This window comes from Grampus griseus, assembly GCF_964374135.1.
Source record: "Grampus griseus genome assembly, chromosome: 4".
Taxonomy (NCBI): Eukaryota; Metazoa; Chordata; class Mammalia; order Artiodactyla; family Delphinidae; genus Grampus; species Grampus griseus.
Genome location: NC_138997.1, coordinates 63,031,726 through 63,039,418, shown reverse-complemented (window position 1 = coordinate 63,039,418; position 7,693 = coordinate 63,031,726). Strand labels below are relative to the sequence as shown.

Sequence of the window (7,693 nt, the reverse complement as noted above, 5' to 3'; positions counted from 1 at the left end):
AAGGAAGCAGAAAATGAGATTAGAACAATAGCTGTGAATTAGGACACATTCCAGGATGTCTCAGGTAAATTTCTTTTCCAAAATATGTACATGTAACACAGCATGTTCCAAGATGACTGAATTTGAATCTCTGGGGTTTGAGATGTCTAGGTGACACAGATGTGCATGGCGACTTAAGAACTACTGGGCTAGAGGAGATGCTGTGTGGTAAAGGTCAATATGTAAAAATCACTCCTGAAATGTTCTGTTTAAACTCCATTCTAGAGCCTTATCTTTATTACTGGGCACAGTGTAAGACACCACTGACCAGATTCCTTCTTGAAATTCTTCCCTCTCTTGGTTTCTCAGACTTTGTTCTGTTTCTATTTCTTGATTGCTTTCTTTGAGTCTCCTCTGTGGATTCCCTTTCCTCTGATTGCCTTTTTTGGTTTGTTTGTTTTTTATTTTATAAACAACAGGAATTTATTTCTCATGGTTCTGGAGGCTGAAAGACTGGGACCAGGTGCAGGTGGTCAGGTGAGGGACCTCTTCCGGGTCCCAAACTCCTTGCGTCCTTGCATGCAAAAGGGGCAAAGCGGCTGTGAAGAGGCTTTCTTTTTCTTTGCACAGATTTAATTAATTAATTTTTGTATTTCTTTTTTAATATCTATTTTTAATTGAAGTATAGTTGATTTACAATGTTGTGTTATTGTCAGGTGTTCAGCACGGTGATTCAGATATATATATATATATATATATATTTGTTGGTTATCTATTTTACAGGTAGTAGAGTGTATATGTTAATTCCAACCTCCTAATTTTTCCCTCCCTCACCCCTTTTCCATTTGGTAACCATAAGTTTGTTTTCTATGTCTGTGGGTCTATTTCTGTTTTGTAAATAAGTTCATTTGCATCTTTTTTAAAATTTTATTTTAGATTCCACATATAAGTGATATCATGTGATATTTATCTTTCTCTGTCTGGCTTGCCATTTGCAACAACATGGATGGACCTAGAGATTACAATACTAAGTGAAGTAAGCCAGATGGAGAAAGACAAATATCATATGATATTGCTTATACATGGAATCAAAAAAAAAAAAATGTACACCTCTGATTGCCTTTTAAATGTAGGTGTCCTCACTACAAGGAGAGCAGTGGTTCTCAACCTGGGCAATTTGGCAATGTTGGGACAGAGCGTTCAATGTCACGCCCAGGGATACACTACTAGCATCCAGTTAGTAGAGACTGAGGTTGCTACTAAACACCCTACAATGCACAGGAAAGCCCCACAAGGGACTATCTGCCCCTAAATGTCAATAGTGACAAAAGTGGGACACCTTGAATTAGAAGAATATAATGTTTGTGTGCTTAGGATCACTTTTTGGGGGGGGGTACACGGGCCTCTCACTGTTGTGGCCCCTCCCGTTGTGGAGCACAGGCTCTAGACACTCAGGCTCAGCGGCCGTGGCTCACGAGCCTAACCACTCCGCGGCATGTGGGATCTTCCCGGACCAGGGCACGAACCCATGTCCCCTGCATCGGCAGGCGGACTCTCAACCACTGTGCCACCAGGGAAGCCCTAGGATCACTTTTGACAAGTACAAAGTAGGTAAGAAAGGCAAGCATTTGTGCGTGAAATGACCTTCAAATGTCTTTTTCTTTTAATTAATAGATCAATAACTATAAATGCTTTAACCATTGTAGAACACACTTGAGGACAGGAGCTGCTTCTCATTTTTCTTCATATCCACAAAACATAGGATAGTAAGTAGTTTGTTCTGTTCAATTTTTAAAATCATCTGAGGACATGGAAATTGGGGAAGTTAAGTTACCAAAATGACCATCATGTCATTACATGTCTTCATCTAAAAGGTAAACAATAAAAGGAACTAGTATCAACTTCACATTTTTCAAATTTTAATAGTGGACAGTAGATTCACTGAAAGAAGCAGGCTAAATATTTGTAAAATAAACATTTATAAAGCACCAAATCACATCACATCTTCCAGACCTACAAGCTCTGATCTTTGGTTCCCTGTTCCATGCTCAAGAGGTGGAGCAAAATAGAGAATGCCCTCAGTAACAAGCGCTTTCAAGTATACTTCAACCTTGGGCTTTCACATCATGCAGAAGAAAAGGATATATTCTTGTGAACTTGGTGTTCAATGATGGATACATGGTGATTAAATTATGATTGACCTGAATTCAGTAATACTGTTTATCATGCTCTATGGTAAGAGAAGAGAGCTCTTTTAATTGAAATGGATTTTATTTCAATTTCACAATGCCTAACATAGAATGAGAGGGATGAGAACAGTGAGAAGAAATTCCATTTCTCATTATCTCAGTGATTACCAGCTGGTAATGTTTTATTTTACTAAATTAGATACTTTATTAAATAGATAAGAAAAACCAAAGAAAAAGGAACACAAAAATTATAGAATTATATACAGTGCTTATTATTTCTGTAAAATGTGTTGATTTGGTTTTATACATTAAAAAAAAAAGATAATACTTGGAATGTTCTAAAATCTAAAAGGCCTTATCTCATGCTTAGCTAATTATTTTGACAGGTGTCTAACTGATGTACGCTTTTCCATGCAAATGAGTTTGTGGAAAACAAGATGACTGCCATCTACATAAACACTCCATAACTAATTCTTATCTCCACAGAGAGATTAAGTAGTGAAAGTTAGCAATTAGAATTCAGTGACAATTTTTCCTCTGCGATTGATTAGTGTACAGAATGTTCATCTAGTAGAAGGAATCTAAACAGTTCCACCAATTATTTCCCTGTTTGAACCTCAGACTAATCTGTCTTCTCTGTGTGTGTAAGTCTGTTATTTATTTCCCCTCTCTGGAACATCTACTCTTTTTTTTTTTTTGCGGTACGCAGGCCTCTCACTGTTGTGGCCTCTCCCGTTGCGGAGCACAGGCTCCAGACGCACAGGCTCAGCGGCCATGGCTCACGGGCCCAGCCGCTCCGCGGCATGTGGGATCTTCCTGGACCGGTGCACGAACCCATGTCCCCTGCATCGGCAGGCGGACTCTCAACCACTGCGCCACCAGCGAAGCCCCATCTACTCTTTTTGACACATTCTCCTCCAAGTAAAATTTCCAATTTGATTCTCTCTTCCTTATGATCCTTTCTTCTTTTCCTTCTTCATTGGTTTGGTTTTAATTGTTCTTATATATCACTAGCTGTGAGTGTTGCCAAAGCCTCAGTCCTGGTTCTAAATTTGTATCAGAGATACCATCATCCCCCGAGCTATCTTGTCTTAAAATCTTGATATGTCATTGAATTTTCCTTTTTTACATATTCAAACAGTTGTTTATTTTTAGTAATGTTTTTGTTTCCTTCCTTTTTTATCCTTCTGCAACTACCCTGTTATATATACTCATAAATTTGTGCCAAGGATTCTGAATTTTCATTTGTTTTCCTTTTTATGTCTATGCCTTTTTGAATCAATTTTATTCATCACCTCAAGCAAATTTTTCAGAAACCTGACTACTTTCATCAATTACCTCTTTGCTCAAAACCATCAGTTGATCCCATTTTACTCTGAATCAGATCCTGCCTACTTGAGGAAATTGATATTATCCATAACCCTCCTAATTCATCAATCTTATTTGATCCTTGATGGTCCCCAACACGTTTTTCAAAATTTGTTCACCAGATTTGTGCCTTTTCACCTTATTCAGGTTTTCTTAGGCTTGGAATAGCGTTCTTTGTTCATTTAATTTAACTAATTATAATCTGTCTTTCAGGGTCCATCTTAGGTCACACTTTATCTCTACATTCAAGTTCTATGATATATTCTCCCTTGGAACACAGAGGATCAGTTATTTGTATGACATTTTTCAGATACTTTACAGAGTATGATATAAACTTTTAGGTTGTTTGGTTCGCTATAGTGATAACTTTTGAATATATATATATGCACATATATATAGTTTCTGTTTGTGTAAAGATTTATTGCATCTACTTACAACATGATTTATGGAGCTTGATTTTAACAAAGCTTATGTGAATTAGGGAAGCAGTATAGAAAAATATATAATTATAGCAAAAAACTAGTTTGTTTTTGTGATAGTTAATTTTATGTGTCAACTTGACTGGCCTGTGGAGTGTCCAGATATTTGGTTAATCAGTATTTTGGGTGTGTCTGTGAGGGTGTTTTTGGATGAGATTAACATTTAAATCAGTGAACTGAGTAAAGCAGCTTTTCCTCCCTAGTGTGAGTGGGCCAATACAAGCAGCTCGCCTGGTTTTCAGGGTTTTGGACTTGAACTGGACCTGACTCTCCTGGGTCTCCAGTTTGCAGACTCACCCTGTAGATCTTGGGATTTGCCTTCATCCATAATTGCATAAGCCAATCTATCTACCTATCTATCGTTCTTATCTTATTAGTTCTGTTTCTCTGGAGAATGCTGGCTAATATAGATTCATCTTGCCTATCTGCCTCACATGGCTAGTTCCTAATCTATGAATGGGGTAAGACGAAAATGAAAAAGACAGGACCCTGGACCTAGTCATGGGGGCAGAATAAGCTCTAGGAAGACCAAAGTAGCAGCAAGTCCTAACCTCGTTTTGTCACTTATTGGCTGTGGGACCCTGAGTGAATCATTTGGATCTCTGAGTTTTTCATATGCAAAATAATGATTCATCTGCCTTCTGAGCTCAGATTGCTTTTGTGTTATGAAAGTATATTTAATATGAAAACACTTTGGTGACTGTTAAATATTATCAAATAAGTATGATTGATATTACTTTTTTTTTTGATTCAGACCTGGCTTAATTTTTTACAAAGATCATGAAATCCTTTTTGCAAGACTCTTGAAAATGACTCCTACAGAACAAAATGATAGAAAGAAAACATTTCAACAAAACATTTAACAACCACATTGCTCAAGTATTAAGGACAGAGATCTAGAAAGTAATGCATATTGATTTATTTTGCATCTGTAATTACCTCTGATATCAGTGATTCTTAATATCATGGAACCTCTCCCACAATAAGCATACACCACAAACATTTTGTACATAATTTCACAAGTTCACAGCCCTCCTGAGAGCCTATTCATGGACTTCATTTTCAAAAGTGGTAATGATTTCCAGAAATTGACTCATTTTCTCATGTACATCCTAGAAATGCCACCTTCTTACTATCTTCCACTTATTTTGTGAGCAAAGCAATGTTACCAGTTAAAAACTACCTAGAATACCAATGAGCACTAACATATCTGGCTTGAAAACATTTCATTAAACATTTTTGGGTGTTGCTTCCTATCTTTTAAGTATAAAAAAGGCATTTCAATAAAAACAAATATATAATGAAGTCATCTCCCTTTGTGTGAAGAAATATGAATGAACTGTGCATTAATATTTAAAAGCAACGTAGTTCACTGCCAAAACTTTAAATGTCTCAAGAGCACAACAAATTCTGAACACACTAAGATCATGTTGCTACTTCAGTATTCTTGGGAATGGTGAGTGATTAGTTGGTCTATGGTTTAGGATCAGTTTCCATGCTTGTTTTCTTGAGCTTCTTCTACCTCTGAGAGCTTTTCATCATTTTCCAGTGTTTGCTGAAGTTCATGGATGGTACTAAGAAGAACGTGAAACTGTTTCCTTCTCAATTCTAGCTTATCTTCAGCACTTTCTTTAATATGTGAAAGATGCTCTAATTCTTTACGCAGAGCCTCTAGTTCCTTTAATGTCTCATGCCTGTCTGGATGACGCTGGATCACTTTTGCCAATGCATCATATTCTTGGCGATTTTTTCGTATTCATTTTGCTTGAAGAATTTGCTTTTTGCACTCAGCATTTTTTTCATGTGCTCCAGCAATGCTACATTCTAGTTCTTTGTAAATTTTTTCAAAGTCTTCCATTTCTCTGAGATTCATATCATATACCAGCAAAGTTTTGCCCATTGAAAATTCACATTGGGACAGTGTGCTCAGCATACGTTGGTACTGGCTGTATCCCTCTTCCTGGGATCCAGAGCTGTACCATTTAATGAAACTTTTCACCTGCAGATTAATTCTCCGATCATCTCCAGCACCATCTCCATCTATGAGGAGACACTTCCGTATGACTTCGTCGTCAGTCATGGCTCCCATGGCGTGTGCTGCGGCGGCGGTGGCAGATATTCCTATTTTTAGTAAAGACGTTTTACCTATTACATTATTTGAAAAGGCCCAAATTGTCAAACGTGCCATTGGCATGTCAGAATTCTGACAAAAGCACAGAAATACCTTGTTCCTATTTATCATGGCTACCACAGGGGAAGTTGGAAAGATATCTCAAAGCCAAACTTTCTAGTAGCTAGATGGATTAACATAGTATCTTAAATAGCACTAGGCAAAATCTGAACTATGCTGGTATATGTTACATGTGAGGAAACATATCAGCCGACCAATGTATTTTAGGTTAAAATTCTCATTGGAGCCATAATTTAAACTAAAGCTTGGTACATAGAGGAAAAAAAAAGCCACACACACAAAGCAGAGTACTGTGAGTGTTTTTTTCTTACAACAAAATCGAAAAGTACTAATGCATGCTAGTTTTAGCGTAATAATTACATGCACCAGATAATTTAAAGTATTCACAAAGTAACATATGGCTTAGCTGTTCAGCTGCAGTGAAAATGTGGATTTTTAAGAATAAAAATTAGTTTGAAAAGCAGCAGGCAATAGTAGTCTCGAATCCCCTGTATACCCGTAAAGTGGAGAAACCATCTGCACTGTGTGCAAGCTGATGACCTTGGATTAATTCTAGCAATGTCATTACCCAATTAGTTGAGGAAGGAAAGATACTTGGGAATTACAATTACAGATCCATTAAAATTGTGCAGTGCTTTTATTCTCAATATTTATTAAATCACATCTGTCTGCTAATCATTATATGATGATTTTTTTTCACCTAAAGAGACTCAGTTTGACAGGTAAAACAGTGAGCTGGTCATGAATAGGATAATTATGCTACTTGAGCATACTTCAAGTATTCTGAAGTATGTTCTGAAAAAATAAAGTATTGATATCTCCTTTTTAATCTCATGACTTCTTAGATGGTAATGCTTCCGTTTGTTTGAATAATCTCCTCAGTGATAATGAACTATTTTTAACCAAAGAATAAATATACACATACATGCCAAATTATGTTGTAATTTCATGTTTTACTGTTCTACTTGTTCTTATTTTACAGAGACCCTGCTGTGTCTCTAGGGGTAATGTTAAAGAAACCAGTAATTCTTGGACAATAGGCACATTTTAATTTTTGTTTGTTGTTATTTTGTTCAAATGGAAAGTTTAAGTTTTGTAGTGGTCTTAAAACAGAAATTTTCTATGGAGCTATCTTCTCATCATTTAACTTGAGAAAGCTTTTGACAAGCATGTAATCTGCACAGGAAATCTTACATGTGGAAGAAAATATATATTTGTAACATTCATATACACAATGTAGATAAATATAAAATTAAGACTATATACAAATGCAAAGCAATGTTAATTATACTCTGATTAGAAAGACAATATTAAAACTGTAAAAAAAAATCTCGTGGTTTAATATTATACAAGAAAAGTCACATGACAATTGTCTTAGGCTGTATTTATGATATTGATAGGAACATTTTTTCTTCATGTTATACCGTCGTTAGAAGAGATAAATGATTAGCAGTCATTTTTTAATGCTTATATTTGTCTCTACTCTG

At 36.2% G+C, this 7,693-nt stretch overlaps 1 pseudogene across 1 annotated transcript; it reads right to left on the bottom strand.

Moving 5' to 3' along the window:
* Positions 1-5,303: 5,303 nt before the first annotated feature.
* On the bottom strand, positions 5,304-6,104 carry LOC309821463 (THO complex subunit 7 homolog; annotated as a pseudogene). Its single transcript has one exon. The product of its transcript is annotated as a THO complex subunit 7 homolog (transcript).
* Positions 6,105-7,693: the final 1,589 nt, after the last annotated feature.